At 41.0% G+C, this 19108-nt stretch overlaps 1 protein-coding gene across 1 annotated transcript in view; it reads left to right on the plus strand.

The window, feature by feature from the left end:
* C6H5orf47 (chromosome 6 C5orf47 homolog) overlaps positions 1-18797 on the plus strand; it is a 45728-nt gene extending 26931 nt beyond the window's left edge. The window contains exons 6-7 of the transcript XR_011389906.1: positions 8192-8240; positions 16204-18797. The gene's annotated coding sequence lies outside the window, so the exon portion shown is untranslated. The remainder of the gene's footprint in view (positions 1-8191; positions 8241-16203) is intronic.
* Positions 18798-19108: the final 311 nt, after the last annotated feature.

Raw genomic sequence — 19108 nt, forward strand, 5'->3', positions numbered from 1 at the left:
TCCTCATGACACCAACGTCATGTGCACACGCTTCCCACTGGACACACGTGTGCCTGATGGCCATATGGGTGATCTTGTGTAAGTGGCTGAAAGAGGAGGAACCATGCACGCTTTTACAGATAGGGGAGTTTGGTCGTGATGTAAGCCTGTGTGGATGGTGACAGCAGTAAAGCCTTATTCAAAGATGGCCCCAAAGGATAGTAGGAAGGGAAAGGAGAAGAGTAGTAGGTCATCTGCTTCATGTGGGAGGTGAGAACCTATGTGGGTTCTAGGGCAATGGATGGCCAGTGACCTGGCCATTTGATCTGGAACCCGGGACTGGAAGACTGGTGACAAAAAGTTAGGTGGAGGGGCGGATGGGTGAACATAGGGAAGTGAGCACAAAGTGTGGATATTTTTGTATGCTGTGGTGGTGCCCTTTATAGACAGCATTTCCTGCTGGGGGCCCATGCTGTGGCAGAGCAGGTAAAGCTGCCGCCTGCGGTACCATCTGCTCCACCTCGGATCCAGCTCCCTGCTAATGCACCTGGGAAAACAGTAGAAGATGGCCCAAGTGCTTGGGCCCCTGTACCCACCTGGGAGACCCAGAGGAAGCTCCTGGCTCCTGGCTTCAGATCAGCACAGCTCTGGCCATTACAGTCATTTGGGGAGTGAACCAGCTGATGGAAGACCTCCCTCTCTGTCTCTCCCTCTCTCTCTAACTCTGCCTCTCAAATAAACAAATAAATCTTTTGTGTGTGTGTGTGTGTGTGTGTGTGTTTACTTTTATTTAATGAATATAAATTTCCAAAGTACAGAATATGGATTACAATGGCTTCCCCCCCATAACGTCCCTCCCACCCGCAACCCTCCCCTTTCCCACTCCCTCTCCCCTTCCATTCACATCAAGATTCATTTTCAATTCTCTTTATATACAGAAGATCAGTTTAGCATACATTCAGTAAAGATTTCAACAGTTTGCTCCCACACAAAAACATAAAGTGACAAATACTGTTTGAGTACTGGTTATAGCATTAAATCTCAATGTACAGCACACTAAGGACAAAGATCCTACATGAGGAGTAAGTGCACAGTGACTCCTGTTGTTGACTTAACAAATTGACACTCTTGTTTATGGCATCAGTAATCACCCTAGGCTCTTGTCATGAGCTGCCAAGGCTATGGAAGCCCCCTGAGTTCACTGACTCTGATCATTTTTAGACAAGGCCATGAAATTCGGCAAGGTGTGCCTGCCAAAGAGGCACTGGGCAACCAAGGAGACAGGCTAAAGGCCAGATGTCATTAGCCATCCTTCGTCATTGGCCACCCAGGAACTCCACGACTTTTTGTTTTCCGTTTCTTTGATTTATAGTTATCATTTCCCTTATTAAGTTTGCTTTGGACTTATTTTGCTGTTCTTTTTCTCTAGTTCTGAAGTGAGAGCTAGATTACGGATTTGGAAGTTTTCCTTTTTCTAATGCTATTTATGTTTAATGCTGTTTGTAACACTTAATGCTCTAATTTTTCCTTTCGGCACTACTTTAGCTGTGCCTCCTAAATTTTCATATGTTGTGTTTTCATTTTTGTTCATTTGGCATATTTTTTTGATTTCCTTTGAAACTTCCTCCTGGACCTATGATTATGTAGAATTAAGTTGTTTGGTTTCTATCAGTTGCTGTTTCATTGTTATCATTTTTATTGATTTTTGGTTTGATTCTGTTATTATCTGTATGAGTTTAATTTTCTTTCCATTTGTTGAAGTTTGGGCAGTGCCCCGGGATGTGGCTTATGGTGCCTATGTGCGTCAGATTCCTTTTGTTCATTCTGTTAAGCTAGTCTATATTCTTGCTGATTTTTGGTGGTTATATCGGTTGTTGAAAGAAGCATGTTGATATCTCCGAAAATAACTGTGTTTTCTATTTGTACTGTAAGTTCTGTCAGTTTTTACTTCATATATTTGTGTGTGGTGAGGATTGCAGTGTCTTGGTGGATTGACCATTTATCGCTATACAATGTCCCTTTCTGTCTGATCATTTTCTTTGTGCTTAAGTCTACTTTACTGATATTGACATAACTCTTTCTACTTTCCTTTTGTTATATCTCTTCCCATCCTTTTACTTTCAACTTGCCTGTATCGTAATTGAATTGAGTTTCTCATCGACAGAGTATAGCTGGGTCATGTATTTCAATCCATTCTGACAGCTTCTGTTTTTTAACTGGTGTATTTAGATAATTTACATTTAATGTAATTATTGCTATGTTAGCAGTTAAGTCTTCCATTTTCTTTTCTTTTCTGCTTTCCTTTTTGGCCTTTGTTTTCTTTTTGCTGCTTTCCTGTTCTTTGTGTGGTCTCCACTGACTCGGGATCAGTGTAGAAGTAAGAGAATGAGGGGGGAAGAGAAGGCTCATTGCTGGAGGCAGCGTGAAAGCCAGGTCCCTATTGGTCTTTTCCGCCGTCACCGCAGTGAGGGTATTGGGGCACATGAACACAGCCTCTTTGGGTTCCCCGCTCACACCTTGTAGGTGTGGGAAGGGGTGGAGCTCCAGGTTTGTATGTGCTATTTGATTAAAGTGGGTGGTTATTGAATGCACGCTCGCTGTTCTACTAGACCATCTCTTTCCTGGTCTTCGGATGGAAGGACTTTGACCTCCTTTGGTGCATGCCCATGGCATTTCCAGGTCTCTGGGTTCTTTGGCTCCAGTTCCAGAGTCTGTGAGTAAGGAGAACATGTGGGTGACCCCCGCTGCACTGTCCTTGGGTCCTGAGGTCCTCGGTTGGTCAGTCTGCTTCTCTATACCTCTCGTCATTGTCTCCTAGGTGCTTTATATATAGGGTTAACTTTTTCGTTTTTAATATTTTGTGAGAGGAATAAGGGAAAAGAATGTCTACTCTGTTCCTCTGAAAGCATAAATCTCAATGTATTTTATACAGGAAAATTCAAATGCAATTTAATAAAGAATGGGTGACCTTTTGAACAAATGGTGCTGGAACAATTGGATATCCATGTACAAAAAAAATGAACTTCTACACTAAACTTCTAATGGATGAGTGATTATACAAGGTGGTATCTCCACACCATGGACTACTATAAAACAAATTGTAAACTAGTAATTCAAGATGGGTCATTAGTAAAATGTAAAATATTAAAATATTTGCAAGAAACAGGGGAAAGTCTTCTTGAGGTAAGATTAGGCAGAGAGTCCTTAGAGATGATGCCAAAAGAAAAATCCATAACAGGAAAAGTGGTAAATTGAAACTCATTGAATTAAAATACTTTGCACTGCAAAGGACACTGTTAAGAGAATTGAATGCCATAGAATGGGAGAAAATATTTTAAAAAGCATATATCTGACAAAAGGCTAATATCTAGTGTATATATAGAACTTTCCATATTGTACATTTTGAAATTGCTAAGAGAATAAATTTCAAATGTTCTCACCACAGAAATGCTGAGTATTTGAGGTAGTGAGTATGTTAACCAGCTTGATTTAATTATTCAATATTGTATTAATAAGTCATAACATTTTATTATTTATTAATTATCAATGTGTAATTAAAAATAGCCCTCTAAACTCTACAGTGAGAAAATAACCCAATCCAATTAAAAATGGGCAAAAACTTGAGCGTAGGGACCAGTGTTGTTAACGCAGTGACCAGTTTAAGCTGCTGCCTACAACACCTGCATCCCACGTCAGAGTGCCTTTTTAAGTCTCAGCTGCTCTGCCTCTGACCCAGTTACCTGCTCACGCACCTGGGAAGGCAGCAGAAGATGGTCTAAGTACCTGCACCCCTGCCACCCACGTGGGAGACCAGGGTGGAGTTCCTGGCCAGCCTCGAATATTGTGGCCACATGGAAAGTAACCAGTGAATGAAAGAACTCTCTCTCTGCCTTTCAAATAAATAAACATTAAAAAAAACCCACTAATCATGTAACTCCTCTACAACCCAGCAATTGCACTTCTGGGCATTTGTCACAAAGAAATGAATTTATGTGCATGCAAAGACCTGTACATAAATATTTATAGCAGCTTTATTTGTGATATCTAAAGCCTGAAAAGACAACCCTGATGGCCTTCAGTGGATGAGTGATTATGCAAATGGTGGTATTGCCATATGATGGACGACTGTTCATCAATAAAAAGAAACAAACTATTGGGCATACTAACAACCTGGATGAATCTCCAGAAATTTATGCTGACTGAAAAAAGCCATCTCGCAAAGGCTCTGTACTGCATTAGTCCATTTATATGTGCCATTCTTGAAATGGCACAATTATAGACATGGAGAACAGGTGGATGGTTGGAAGGATCATGAAGAGGGTTAAGGCAAGAGAGCAGTGTGTGTGCCTATGGAAGTGCAGAGTGCGGCTGTGGTGAGATATGTTCTGTGTCTTGACCTTGGCAATGCCGGTATCCTGGATGTGATTTTGCACCAGAGTTTTGAAAGACATCACCGTTGCGGGGAACTGAGTAGATGACATAGGCTCTCGCTGTTATTTTTTTGCAATTGCTTGTGAGTCTTCACTTATCTCAAGAAAAGTTTAGACAAGTGCATTCTAGTTCGGAGGCTAAATTATTACTTACTACACTAATAGACAATACACAAAGCTGCACTTAAAAGCAAATGCACCACATGCCTGTGAGTTTATTTCTGTCTCCTTTACCCTGTTCTACCGATCATGTTTTCTTTACTACATACTGCAATGACACGATAGTAATTTTTGAGTAGCTATTCATACAACTAGCTGTAGTAATTTTAGGAGTTAGGTAATGTGTTCTATAATTTAAAATGCTTTTACCCCAAAATTGTTTTGGCTGTTCTAAGCCCCTTTGTCTTTCCATGTTAGTTTTGAGAATCAGCTAGTTTGTGTCTATATTCTTGGGCCTTTGATTGCACTGAAGCTATGTGAGCTATCTTCAAAAAGTTCATTCACAATGAATATTATGAAGAAAGCTATGTGTGGGTTTCAAAGATTTTTTTGCATCAGAATAAACTTCTGCTTTAACTTAAATTTCCCACAAACATTCAAAGTCCCCTCCCGATGTGTTCAGGCCTTCTTTCACTTTGTGAGGTTTGCAGTGCATTGTGTTTGCCGTCTACAGATCTTGCACGCATTTTGTATGTAAATATTTTATGATTTTTGGTTCACTGTGAAACACACTTTTAATTTGAATTTTCTCTTGTTGATTGTTAATATGTAAAACTTTTTGAGATTTCTACATTCTTTGAATGAAGATTTTTATTCCCTCCTTCCAATCTCTATGTGCCTTTTTGTTATTTTCCTCGCTTTGTTGTACTGGCTAAGAATTCCAGAATGCCAGTTCTCATAGTGGTGTTCCTGCGACACTAATATATCCTCATGACACTCTGTTATTTTAAGAATATGATGGAATTTAGAGACAATTTTCAGACAACTGGGAGCAGTCTAGTTTGTGAATAAGTCCGTTAATTTCAGTATTTAGTAAACGCCATATTAGAACTATTTCCTCACTGAGACGGACCTTCCTTCATTTCTTTAAAAAAAAAAAAAGAAAGAAAGAAATCGCCATGACATGGAATCTTCTGGACATTAAGAAGCAAAGACCAAATTGAAAAGGAAATTATCTCAATAAAAAGCATTGCCAAGTAGTTATGAAACATGAACTACCCACTCTTGCCTGAAGGTGGGAGTCTTCAATTACGTAATGGTCTGGAGTAGAGAGAGTGCTGGAGGGGTGACATCCACACACAAATGCCTTTCCTGACAGGAGCCAGGTTCAAGTGGAACGTCACCCACCCATTCACCCATTTGTTCAAGTAATATTTACGAAGTACATATCATGTATCAGATTCTGTTCTAGGAGGTAGGGGGACAACAGTGAAGAAAACAAACAAAATCCCTGTATTAAGGGAAATCATACGACTCTATGAGTCGGTGAGAAATGAGTTCCCCCTGATTCTGTAGTACAAACATAAGCACCAAGCAAGTGTGCTATCTGTAGAAAGGGGGTCTCATGAGGAATTTGCAAATAGTACATGTGCTCTTTCCTTGAGACCATCACATCCCTGTTGGACTTTAAGAGGAATAGATGTTTAGGGTCTGCTCATCCTCAATGGTATAGGAGACGGTGTTAGCCCCAGAAGAGGAATTTTCCATAGCGTCTTCCATAGCAATGAGTAAACTTACCTTCAGTTATTGGATTTTCTGAGACACCGTTCTTAATGACTGCCTACTATTTCATCAAATTGGATTGGCTTCATGCGTTTTGGGCTACTCTAACATAGTACCTGAGATTGGGTAATTTATAAAGAATAAAAGTTTATTGGCTCATGGTTCTGGCGGCTGGTGCTGACCTATGATGAGAGTCTTCTGACTGGCTCCTATCATGGCAGAAAGGAGAAGGGCAGGAGAGGGTTGGCACGTGCTGAACTCACTTTTATTTCAAATCCACTCCTGCAGTAGTGACGCTAAGTCTCCCCCTTGTGGAGCAACGTCAGAGGAATGGCCATGTGGGAAGACTCCGGGCATTCGGGAGCTCAGGAAGCTGGAGCACGCTGTCAAGAGCAAGCATGGCAGGAGACCAAGCCTGTGGCACTGCAGGGGACGAACCATGGAGAGCCCTGCAGCCTAGATTGGAGATTCTGGTCTTTGTCTTACAGGGATTTGTTAGGCTTATGACCTTGGTGGGAAGGAAAACACGGTTGCTTATTGGGTAGCAAGTTGGAGGGCACTATGGCAGTCGTGGAACTAGGAGGAACTGTTGGGGAGATGTTTGAGAGGGAGATTGGTCAGGACTTGGTGACTGGGTATGGGAGGGAGAAAGAAGATGTCCAGAATTCATCTCGGATGTCTAGCCGGCACTGTGGATGGATGAGGGGCAGTTCGCTGAAGACTGCAAAGCCAGAGGAACCGCAGGTCTGGGGCGGGGCCTGGGTGAGTTTAGGGCATACTGAGATTCAGGTGTCTGCGAGCCACGTGAGTGAAGTTCTCAAGGAAACAATGGCATGTGTCCATCTGGAGTCCAGAAGGAGTCTCCCCGCTGGAGGGATGCTTTTATGGGTTAGCAATATGTGAATTTGGAGTCAGATTGCCAAGAGAAAGCTGGGAATGAAGACGCCCTGGGGAAGAGCCTGTGGTGGGTGCTGGGCTGCCCACATGGGCGCCCATGTGAGACTGGATGCCTTTTCCCCTTGAGCTGTTGGCTGACAGCCCTTAGCCCTTCCTGGGAGGCAGCCTTTGCTGAAGAAGTCACCTTGCCTTTCTGGGGGAGAGCACCCACCTGTATCTCAGCTTGGGACAGCAAAGGATGGCCAGCCCAAGTCTACTGGGGGATTGACTGAGGACTTCATGGAGATGATACCACACCACGTTCTTCCTCTGATCAGTCCTGCCGCCCTTCTCGGAGGCTGCAAACCTCAGATCACTCAATGGTGATTTATTTTACAACACAAGCTACAAAGAAGAGGCAGATGAATGGATCATTGAACAGCAAAATAGTCTCTTGGAATATCTTTTAGAGACAAGTGTCTGGGCAAAATTCAAAACCTTTCTCAAGAAGTCTTTATTCTGATTAACTTATGTCTTCCTAAGTGGGTTCCTGGACCTTAACTGGAAGGGTTCTCTGTAAGGAATCCTGTTGATACGAAGTTGATGTCCTTTTGCATGCTTACGGCTTGCCTCTTGTATTGGGAGACTCTCCATCTGTTTCGAGCCGACCAGGGGAGACATCACCACTGACCTTTCTGCCTGTCTATTGTCCTTTTTTCCCTTTAACTCAAAGTAGGCAATGTCCCCTTCCCTTTTAAGAAGAAAGAGAATCTCATGCTTTTCATAGCTTTCCGACTTCTGTTATTTGAAATTTAAATATAGAGCTCCTAGCAATAATAGGAGCCCAGCTTCCTTTTATGCTTGCCTCTGGGAGATTCTTAGAACAAATTTCTATAAAAGCTCATATTCCTATCTGGCCATTACATCTTGTATAACATTCTTAAAACTGACAACTTAACAAGATTTATAATGAGACGTTTAAGGCTTTTGTCATCTCTTTCATTGGAGGTGTACTTACACAGGGAGACAAAACAAAACACTAAATGCTAACGCATCATGAAAACTGATCTCAGAAGCACTCAGATCCTTTGAAACGTAGTTTTATAAAAAATAACTATTTCCAGATAAAGCATCATCGGGAGCCTTCTGGAAAAAGGCTCACATTGTATTCACTTTTCTTTCAGCTTCCAATTCTAACACGATGTCTCAGGAAACCGAAATAAAACACAGAAGGTATGCATCTGGAAGTAAAGGTCTGAGTTTAACTGAAAAGGTTAAACAGGAGAAAGGAGAGGCAGGCAAAGAAGAAATGCGTGTGTGCTGATTATCTCATTTACAGGGGAGATGCAAATCATCTGTGCTGTTCTTGAGGCTGGGAGAGGAATGTATTCTGACGTATTAGAAATGACTAAAGACAGAATTTTAAAAAGATTATGTGTGCCTTCTGAATCATGGAAGACAAATGTTTGTGTGTGAAACAATGAAGGAAATAGCAAGGAACCAGAAAACACAACGAATTGGTGTGCTGGGTTGGGCCTCTGCCTCTGGTGCCAGCATCCTGTGTGGGCACCCGTTCTGGTCTCAGCTGCTCCACTTCCTTTCCAGCTCCCTGCTGATGGTCTGGGAGGGTGGTGGAAGATGGTCCAGGTGCTTGGGCCCCTGTGCCCATGTGGGAGACTCAGAGGAGGCTCCTGGCTTTGGATTGGCCCAGCTCTAGCTGTTGCAGCCATTTGGGGAGTGAGCCAGCGGATAGAAGACCTCTCTAGCTATCTCTATATCTGTCTGTAGCTCTGCCTCTCAAATAGGAGAATCTTAAAAAAAAAAAAAGAGTACATTTCATTGTAAGAGTTGATTTTCCATACTGAGTCAAATTCCCAAATTGAGAGATTCTCACATGGAACAAGTTACTTACAAAGTGTAATTACAGAAGGCTGAGGAAAGTCAATACAAAACATGGAGTTTGCAGTTGTATTTTAGATAAAGAGCAAATTCTAACATAGGGAAATAGGATTAGCAGGTCATTTCACATGCACAAAAGCAAGATTCATGATATGTGATGTCATCATCAAGCCATGTGCCAAATACCATAGCTTTAGTGCAAGGAAGTTTCATACTATTAACAGAAGATAGAAATAACCTCTCATTTTTGATAGATTAAGCAAGAAAATTTCAATGAGGGCAAAGAAGATTTAAGTAACATAAATAATACACATGATTTAATACTTGGTATAAAATATGTGTACGTTCAGAATGGGGCTTCTGTCCTTAGTTTCAGAGAATTTTAACAGAAATAATTTATGTGTTGGGCCATAACGAAAATTTACTACATTTTCCAAAGCAGAAAATACACAGACCATGCTCTTGGACTACACACAATGGAGCTAGAAACTATTCTCAAAAGTTATACATTATTGCAACAATGCATATCAAGCATTTGGAAATTTAAACCAAACCAGACCACTTTACTGAACAACTCTTATGTCCAGGAAAGAAACCAATTTTTAGCTACAAAGTACTTGGGAAATGGTAATGTCAAAGCTGCACTAATCAAAGGTTGAATGAAAGTCATAGCATTAATTTCATTCATTTTCAAACAGGAAGAAGACAAATCAATAAACTAGATATTTATCCCAGGAAGTTCAAAAGACAAAAATGAGATAAGCTTACAGAAATCAGGGAGATGAAAATAACATTTTAAAAGTATGAATGAATACATTAGAAAATAAAAAACAAACTGGCTGATTGAAGAGTTGGTTCTTCAAAGTGCTTACCTAATAATAGAATAAGAAATGTAAGTACTTGCTTGGCACTTATAGGTGCTGGTTTGAGCACTTCTCTTATTGACTCATCTAATCCATGTAACGCCCCAATATGGTATTATCAGTATCCTCAATTTTGAAATTAGGCCATTGAGGCACAGAGAACTAACATAGCTTATTCAGGATCCTAAATCTAGCAACGTGGCAGAGCTGAGATTTGGCCCTAGCCAGTGTGGCTTCAATAGACTATCTACCTAATTCCTATACTGTAGTCACAATTAATATGGAAAATAGTTACAGACTTGCAGAAATGCTTTAAAAGTTATAAGTGAAAGCAATTTGCACATAAAACATGGATGATTTTAAAATATTCTTTAAGGTTATTTACAGTGGAAGTCACCTAGCAATGTCAGGAGATGGTGAAGAATGGTGACCTCTGTGTTTTATGCAGGTCAAGGCCAGTACTGTGCCTGCCATAAGGGTGTATCATTAGGGCACTGTGGCAGGTGAACAGCTGTGGTTTGGAGTGTTTAACACACCTTTGCACCTTTTGGAAAATCTCCCTTTCTTCCATGAGATGATTTTGCCTATTTATCTGTTCTTTTCTCCCTTAGTTTTTAGTAATTTGTAGCATGTCTTAATTTTTATTGATATTTTATATTGTGTATAAAGGAAATAGAGGTTCCACTTACGGTTATCTTTCTTCATGTGGTTTGAATAGGAGTTGTTATTCCATAGATCTCATTAGAAATTACCCTGGGGGCTGGCCTTGTGGCTGAACAGGTTAAGCCTACACCTGTGAAGCCAACATCCCATATGGGCCCCAGTTCAAGACCTAGTTGCTCCAATTCCATCCAGCTCCCTGCTAGTGAGCCTAGGAAAGCAATGGAGAATGGGCCAAGTGCTCGGGCCCCTGCACCCATGTGGGAGATCCAGAGGAAGCTCTGGGCTCCTGACTTCAGCCTGGCTCAGTCCCAGCTGTTGCGGCCATTTGGGGAGTGAACCAGTGGATGGAAGACCTCTCTCTCTCTCTGTCTTTTCTCCTCTCTCTGTAATTCTGCTTTTTAAAATAAGAAAAAAAAAAAAAAACCTTAACAAAAACTACCAGAACAGGAAGTGGTCCTGGTACTTCAGCCTGCCAGGGTCCTTCCTCAGGAGCATTGAATTTAGGACCCAGGAGAGAAAACCTCAAACTCTTTATCCTGGGGAACCGTCTTAGCTGAGAGCAAGTAAAACCTTAGTCAACAATTAACAAGAACTATCGGAACCAAGAATGAAATCCTTCTACACATCTGAAAATGACTAAAATACCAAATACTGACAGCATTAAATGCTGACAACGCTAAAAGCAATAACTCTAATTTGTTCCTGGTGGAAGAGCAAAATGGTTCTAATGCTTTGGAAGACAGTTTTTTTTTTTTTTTAAACGAAACTAAACATACTCTTGAATCATATCATCCAGAAATCACTTTGCAAGATACTTACTCAAAGGAGTTGAAAACTTACATTCTCATGAATGTTGCACACAGAGCTGTGACATTGTGGCACAGTGGATTAAGCCACCACTTGTAAAACCAGTATCCCATATCAGAGTGTTGGTTCAAGTCTCTACTGCTCCGCTTTAGATCCGGCATTCCTTGTAATGCCCCTGGGAAGACAGCAGATGATAATAGCCCTTGTACTTGAGTCTCTGCCATCCACGTAGGCGATCCAGAAGGAGTTCTGCAATCCAGAAGGAGTTCCACGCTCCTGGCTTCAGCCTGGCCCAAACCTGGATGCGACAGGCATTTCCGGAAGTAAACCAGTAGAGAGAAGATTTCTTTTGCTCTGTCTCTTTGCCTTTCAAATAAATAAATAAATAAATAAATAATTTTTTTAAAGCTTGCACATAAATATTTAAGGCAGCTTTATTCACCATGATTACTATAACTTTTTTTTAAGATTTATTTTATTTATTTGAAAGGTACAGTTACAGAGAGAGGTAGAGACAGAGAGGTCTGCCATCCGCTGGTTCACTCCCCAGATGGCCACAATGGCCAGAGCTGAGTTGATTTGAAGCCAGGAGCCAGGAGCTTCTTCCTGGTCTCCCACATGGGTGCAGAGGCCCAAAGACTTGGGCCATCCTCCACTGCTTTCCCAGGCACATTAGCAAGGACCTGGATGGGAAGTGGAAGAGCCAGGACTTGAACTGGTGCCCATATGGGATGCTGGTGCTGCAGGCTGAGCCTTAACCCACTGTGCCACAGCTCTGGCCCCCATCGTTTCTAAAACTTGAAAGCTACCAAGATATCTTTCAGTAGTTGAATTGGTAAACCAACTGGTACACCTAGAAAATGGAATATTCCTCAGTGGGAAGAGGCGAATGAGCTTTCAGGTGACAAAGACATGGAGGGGCCTCAAACCCATATTGCTAAGTGAAAGAAGCCAAACTGAAAAGGCGCCACATTGCATTATTCCGAGTAGAAAAGGCAAATTCTGGTACAGGCAACTTTATAGCCACTTTAACTATATAACCACTATAACTTTATTCCAGGGATCCAGAGATAGGAAGAAAGGACTAGATGAAGTACCGGGGATTTTTAGGACTATCCTGGATGTTACTGTAATGTTCAACGTGCATTATGTTTGCCAAAACTTATAGAATGTACAGTACAAGTTGAACCCTGGACTATGGGTATGCTTGATAATAATATATTAGTATTGGCTCATTAAGCTTAATAAATGTACTCCACATGCAAGATGTCAGCAAAAGGAGAAGCTGAGTGTGCGGGTCGGGGGTGGGGCGGAAGAGGCAGTGTATGGGAATTCTGTGCTTAGCTTTTCTGTAAACCTGGAATTGCTCTCAAAATGGTCTGTTAGTTATAAACAGCAATCAGCTCTTTGAAGGAGAGGGACTTAGGCAGTGTGGAGCTGTGGGTCTCGAAGGAAATTCATGACTTTTAGGATCTGCTTCAGCTTCACCGCTGCTTTCTCCCTGAACACTGTTGACTGCCAATGGCAGGCCCAGACACTGAGCAGAAAATGGTGTGGCCCAGAGCCTTCAGCCATGTCGGGGATTGGAAAGACAAATACTGGACTCCAGGGCTACTGTGAGATCCAGACCTAGAAGGGGCAAGAGCCTGGGGGAGAAGATACGTGCCTAGAAGAGCCCAGCCTTCCCTGACCTTTTCCTCCTGTGCAGCTTCCTGATCCCCACTCTGTCCTTGTGACTCACATCCCATGTAGAAAATGCATGTGAAGAGTTAAAGACACACACAGAATCCCCGAGGCCTTGGGTGCCGCAGAAACCATGATGGTTCAAGGTCTGCTGTGGGTGAAGCGCCCTGGTAAATGCGCTAGGCTTTCACTTAAGTCCCCAGGTCTGTTCAAACCAAAAATAGAGCAGATCTTTACAAAAAGAAAAACCTGGCCTCTGTCTCAGTCCCTGGTTGTGGCAAGATGATTATGTTCCTACTTGACTGCATGCCAGAATAACAGTGAACTGTGTAGGAAGATAACCGTAAGCAGAACCTCTATGATTTCCTTCATACACAATATAAAATATCAATAGAAATTAAGACATGCTACAATTTACTAAAAACTAAAGGAGAGAAGAACAGATAAGTAGACCCAGGTCCACATGTGATCCAGATGGTAGAATGACCAAATGTGGATTTGGAAATGTTTGCCATCAATAAAATAGATGATAAGATGTGAAATTTTATCAAAGACCCCAGTTCTATAAAAATAACTATAAATATATAACTAAACCCAATAACCTAAATAGATTTTTTAACAGTAAATGGGACAAATTAAATGGAAAAAAGCATGAAGACTACACAGATGAGCAGTTTAGTGAAGTGGAAGGGAGGTAAAATACAAAATAGCTGGATTAAAACATGGAGAGGACCAAACAAAAGGATGGACCACACAGAGAGGGCCGTGAGAGGTGCAGGGACAAGTTCTGACACTCCTTAGTGTCCCAGAAAAAGAGGAGGAGAAAACAGAGTTGATACGTATCAGAAGAAGTAAATATGGCAGAAGACATCAAACCACTGATTCAAGAAGTACTTGAAATGCTGCTCATGATAACTTCCAACAAAATCATGCAATGCTACTTAACAAAACTGCTAAAAACCAAAGTCAAGAAACAGTAGTACAGGGAACCCAGAGTGAAAAAGAACCATTCTCTGCAAGGGAGAACCAATAAGTGGATGGTTGATTTTTCAAAATAAATAAATAAAAAAATAAAAATAAAACCGTTGGATGGTATCCTTTTCAAAATTTTTAATTTACTTAAGAGGTAGAGAGAGAAAGTGAGCTTCCCTGTGGTGGTTCACTCCCCCCAGACACCAGCAATGGTCACCTGGCAGCCAGGAACTCAATCTAGGTCTCTTATGTGAGAGGCAGGGCCCTAATTACACTACCACCATTGCCTCTCAGGGTCTGCCTTAGCAGGAAGCAGAGTCAGGAGTGGAGCGAGGTGTAGAACCCAGGTCCTCAGATGCAGGCATCTTAACCTCTCGGCCAATGCCCACCCCTGGATGGCATCTTTGAAGTGATGAAACACAGAAGTCTACCGTCAATCTAGAAATTTATATCCAGCAAAACTATTTACGATTTAAAAATGAAGGACAATGTTAGGTACATTAAAAAGTAATAAGAAAATTCATCATCAATAGCTTACATTAAAGTAAATACTAAAATGTAGTGTTTAGGCAGAATGAAAATGATCCTAAATGTAATTAAAGTAGAAATAAAAAGAAAGTAAGGTAAGTCCAAAGTTAACAGTGGGAGATTTCATAGCTCACTTAATGTAGCTACTGATAGAACAAGTAGACATAAAATTGTTAGCAGATTTGAAAATGTGGCAATGCAGACAGAGATAAAGAGTAATAAAAATACACATTTGGACTAATCAAAATGAGTATTGACTTACTAAAACTTCGTTATAACAGTCATGTGTGCTAACTTTTAGACATGTGTAACTAAAACTTAGGACAAGAGCACAAATGTAGGAGGGTGCGAATATAGTTACATTGTTATAACATCCTTGAATTGAGAAGTGAAAGAACTAATTTAAATGACACTATAATGAATCAAAGATGTACATTGTAGTCTTTACAGTAATGACTGAAGTAATAAAAAAGTAACAAATAAAAGTAAATGTAGGTGGAGATGTAACAAAAATATTTGAATAATGAAAAAGAAAGCAAGGAGAAATAAAGTCATCAAGAACAGAGGGGAATCAAAACAATAGGAAAATGATAAGCACAAACAGATCAATAATTACACTTAATGTAAATAGACTAAATTCAATCAAAAGATACAGGTTTTCAGGTTAGGTAAAATTCAATTATATGTGGTTTACAAGGAGCATTTCTAAAATAAAATGGTAGCAATATTTAAAGTAAAGGGATGAAAAAGTATTTACATACAAACATTAATCAGAAAAAGCTAATATGGCTATATTAATGCCCAAAAAAGTAGACTTAAAGATAAGAAGTAGTTATAGAGCTAGAGGAATGAAAGGGCTAACTAACTAGATACAGTTTTAAATTTGTACCTACCTATTTACAAAGCTCAAATATAAAAGGCATAAACTAACAAATACAAGGAAAACTAGGTAAATCCACAGTTAAACAGTGGGAGATTTTATAACTCACTTGATGTAGTTAATTGTAGAAACAGCAAACAAAATCAGTTAATGGGCAGAAGATTTGAACAATATGTTAAAGAAATCTAACTGTATCGATCTCTATAGAATCCTGTACTCAATAATAAAAGAATACACATTCATTTCAAGTGCATATAAAATAGTTACCATGTTGGCCATATGCTGTGCACAGAATGAGTTTTAACAAATGACAAAGGAATTAAATCATAAATAACATGTTCTCTGATCACAGTATTCTGAGATACTGGCTAACAATAAGAGAGATGTTTAGAAGAACCCCCAAATATTCAGAAATTAGATGAGACACTTCTTAGAAAGACGTCTCAGTGGCCATTATGTGAAATGTGCCTAAAAGGCTTCTGTTATTCTTAACTTCTGTCTTGTGGAGGAAGATTGTCTAAGAAAATAAAGCCAAAAGAGAGAGAAGCAGAGACAAAAGGCAGATAGATGGATTGAATGACTGAGAGGCTGGTTTACTCCTGTGGTCTCTGCAGCTGGGCTACTTGAACCCATGCTTTTGTGACTGTGTCTTGAGTAGCTCCACAAATGTGTTACTGGCAACCTCAAGAGTCCTTATGAGTACAGCACATAGGGATGCCTTCCCCAAGCTGGACTCTGTGCTGTCCTGTCCTTATTTCTCCTGCAAGCAGACCAGTGCTGTACTCAGTCTTCCTGGGAATCGGCCAGGCCTTTGCATGTGGCTTTACCTTCTTTGTCTTCCTGCCTTCTTTGTCTTGGACATCAGCTAAGACTCCTCGTAGGATATGTTTTCTGTCCCAAGGCTAGAAGTGGATGATGGACACTTCTTCCATACTGCCTACTGCATCATGTGCATCCCTCAGTAAGAGAGACCATCTTACTGCCTACGTTCAGAGACTTGATATCCAAAATTGTAGCATTGGGAAGTCGCTATTTAAAGTCTTGATTTTCTTATCTGCAACATGGAGATAATAACAGTATCTGTCACACAAGGTAAGTGTGTGAATTAAATGGCCTCACACATGATACACACTTACACTAGTGCTTGTACATAGTATGTGCTCGATAAATGTTAGGTATTATTACTACAGAAATTTGCTGTGAAGATTAAGGCATAATGCATACAAAGTTTCCCAGCATATAAGAAGGCCCATGAAAATTGTCTATTGATGATGACATGGGTACAAGTCCTTGAACCATCTTGGAGAGGATTCAAAATCCAATGTCTGTTGCCATCATTCATGCTTTCTTTACCCTACAGTACTGCCTCCTTGGACAAAGTTTGAAAGTTGATGAATTTCATATTTAAAACAATTCTTCTCTCCTTTAAACCATACACCATTTCTTTCCTATAAAATCAACTTTGTTTTTGAAAAATCTATTAATATATTTGAAAGTCAGTTACAGAGAGAGAAAGAGACAAGGAGTGAGACAAGTCTTCCATCCCCTGGTTCACTCTACAGATGACTGCAATAGCCAGGCCAAAGCCAGGAGCCAGGAACTTCCTCCGGGTCTCCTACACGGGTGGCACCAGCCCAAGCACTTGGGCCATTCTCTGCTGCCTTTCCCAGGCCATTAGCAGGGAGTTGTATCAGAAGTGGAGGAGAGAGGGCCAGAGTTGTGGTGTAGCGGGTAAAGCTACTGCCTGCAGTGCCAGCATCCCATATAGGTGCTGGTTAGAGTCCCAGCTGCTCCACTTCCTATATAGCTCTCTGCAGTGGCCTGGAAAAGCAGTAGAAGATGGCCCAAATCCTAGGGCCCCTGCACCTGCCTGGGAGACCCAGAAGAAGCTCCTCATCCTGGCTGTGGATTGGTGCAGCTCCGGCCATTGCGGCCAATTGGGGAGTGAACCAGCAGATGGAAGACCTCTCTCTCTGTCCCTGTGACCTCTCTGTGTAACTCTGACTTTCAAATAAATAAATGAATCTTAAAAAAAAAATAAGTGGAGCAGCCAGGATATGAACCAGCGCCCATATGGGATGCTGGAGTGACAGGCGGCAGCCTCACTTGCTAAGCTACAACGTAGCCCCTAAAATGAACTTTTGAAAATAGAACTGATGGGGTCACTCACACAAAAGCTAGTTAACTTGCTTAGGTACTTTTCCAGGATCCTAATGGCTAACAATTTTTAAATTCTTTGAGGTTCTTATTTGCTATCTGTTCATCCTCATTGATGAAATATTTTCCAAGTTTTTTTAATATTTTGAAAGAGAGTCACACACAGAGAGAAAAGGAGATTCTATCCGCTGGTTCACTACCCAAATTCACTTCCCAAGGGCCCATAGTAGCTGAGGCTGGGCCAGGCTGAAACCAAGTGCCAGGAAATCAGTCTGCATCTCCCAAGTGGATGGAAGGGATCCAACTGCTTGAGTGGCCGTTAGCGGGAAGTGTGTGCATTAGCAGGAAGCTGGAATTGGAAAAGCTCAGACTTGAACCTAGACACTCTGATACAGGACGTGGGTATCCCAGGAGAAATGTAACTTCTATGCCAAGTACCAGCCCCTTTTTGCCCATTTTTAAAACTCAGTTATCATGGTTGTGCTTTAGTAACTTATAGTTTTTGAAGAATTAGTGCATTTAATTTGCTTCATGAGATTTATGTACATAGAGTGTTTTTAGTAGTCTCTTATTTTTCCTTTGAATGCCTGCTTTGCTCTGTAGCACTGTCCCCTTCTTTTGTTCATGGTGTTGGTAATTTGTGAATTCTTTCTTTTCTCTTTGTCAGGCTTTCTAGAGGTTTATCAAATCTATTGATCTTTTCTTTTTTTAAAAAAATATTTTTATTTATTTGTTTGAAAGATAGAGTTACGGACAGAGGGAGAGACAGAGAGAAAGGTCTTCCTTCCACTGGTTCACTCCCTAAATGGCATCAATGGCCAGAGCTGCACCGACCAGGAGCCAGGAGCTTCTTCTGGGTCTCCCACGTGGGTGCAGGGGCCCAAGGACTTGGGCCATCTTCTACTGCTTTCCCAGGCCATAGCAGAGAGCTGGATTGGAAGAGGAGCAGCCAGGACTAGAACCGGTGCCCATATGGGATGCTGGCGCTTCAGGCCAGGGTTTAACCTGCTGCGCCACAGCACTGGCCTCTATTAATCTTTTCAAAGAAGTAGCTTTTGGTTTCATTGATTTGCATTATTTTTCTGTTTTAAATTTTGTTGATTTTTCCTCATTATTTTCTTTGGATTTATTTTGTTCTTATTTTTTTCTGGGTGACAGTTTAGATTATGTGAAACTGTTCTCTTTTATAATATACACGTTGAATGCTGTACACATTTCTCCAATCACTGCTTTAGCTGCTCTCCCCAAATTTTGATATCTTGTATTTTTGATTTTTAGCTCAAAATATTTTCTAATTTCCATTGAGAGTTTTTTCTTTGACATATGGATTATTTAAAAGTGTAGAACCATCTCCAACTTCTTGGAGATTTTCTTATTGTTAGAATGTCATTGATGTTATGCTCTAATTCCATTATAGGTAAGAGAAAGATATTTCTTTTTACAAAGTCAGAGGGAGAGGGGAGAGGGGAGAGGGGAGAGGGGAGAGGGAAGAGGGAGCTCTCTTCTATCCACTGGTTCACTCCCTAAATGGCTGCAGCAGCCAAGGCTGGGCCAGGCTGAATCCTGGAGCCTAAAACTCCACTCAGCTGGAATACAGCGGACCAAGTACTGAAGCCATCTTCCACTTCTTTCCCAGGCACGTTGGCAGG

The sequence above is a fragment of the Oryctolagus cuniculus genome, chromosome 6 (genome assembly GCF_964237555.1).
Source record: "Oryctolagus cuniculus chromosome 6, mOryCun1.1, whole genome shotgun sequence".
NCBI lineage: Eukaryota > Metazoa > Chordata > Mammalia > Lagomorpha > Leporidae > Oryctolagus > Oryctolagus cuniculus.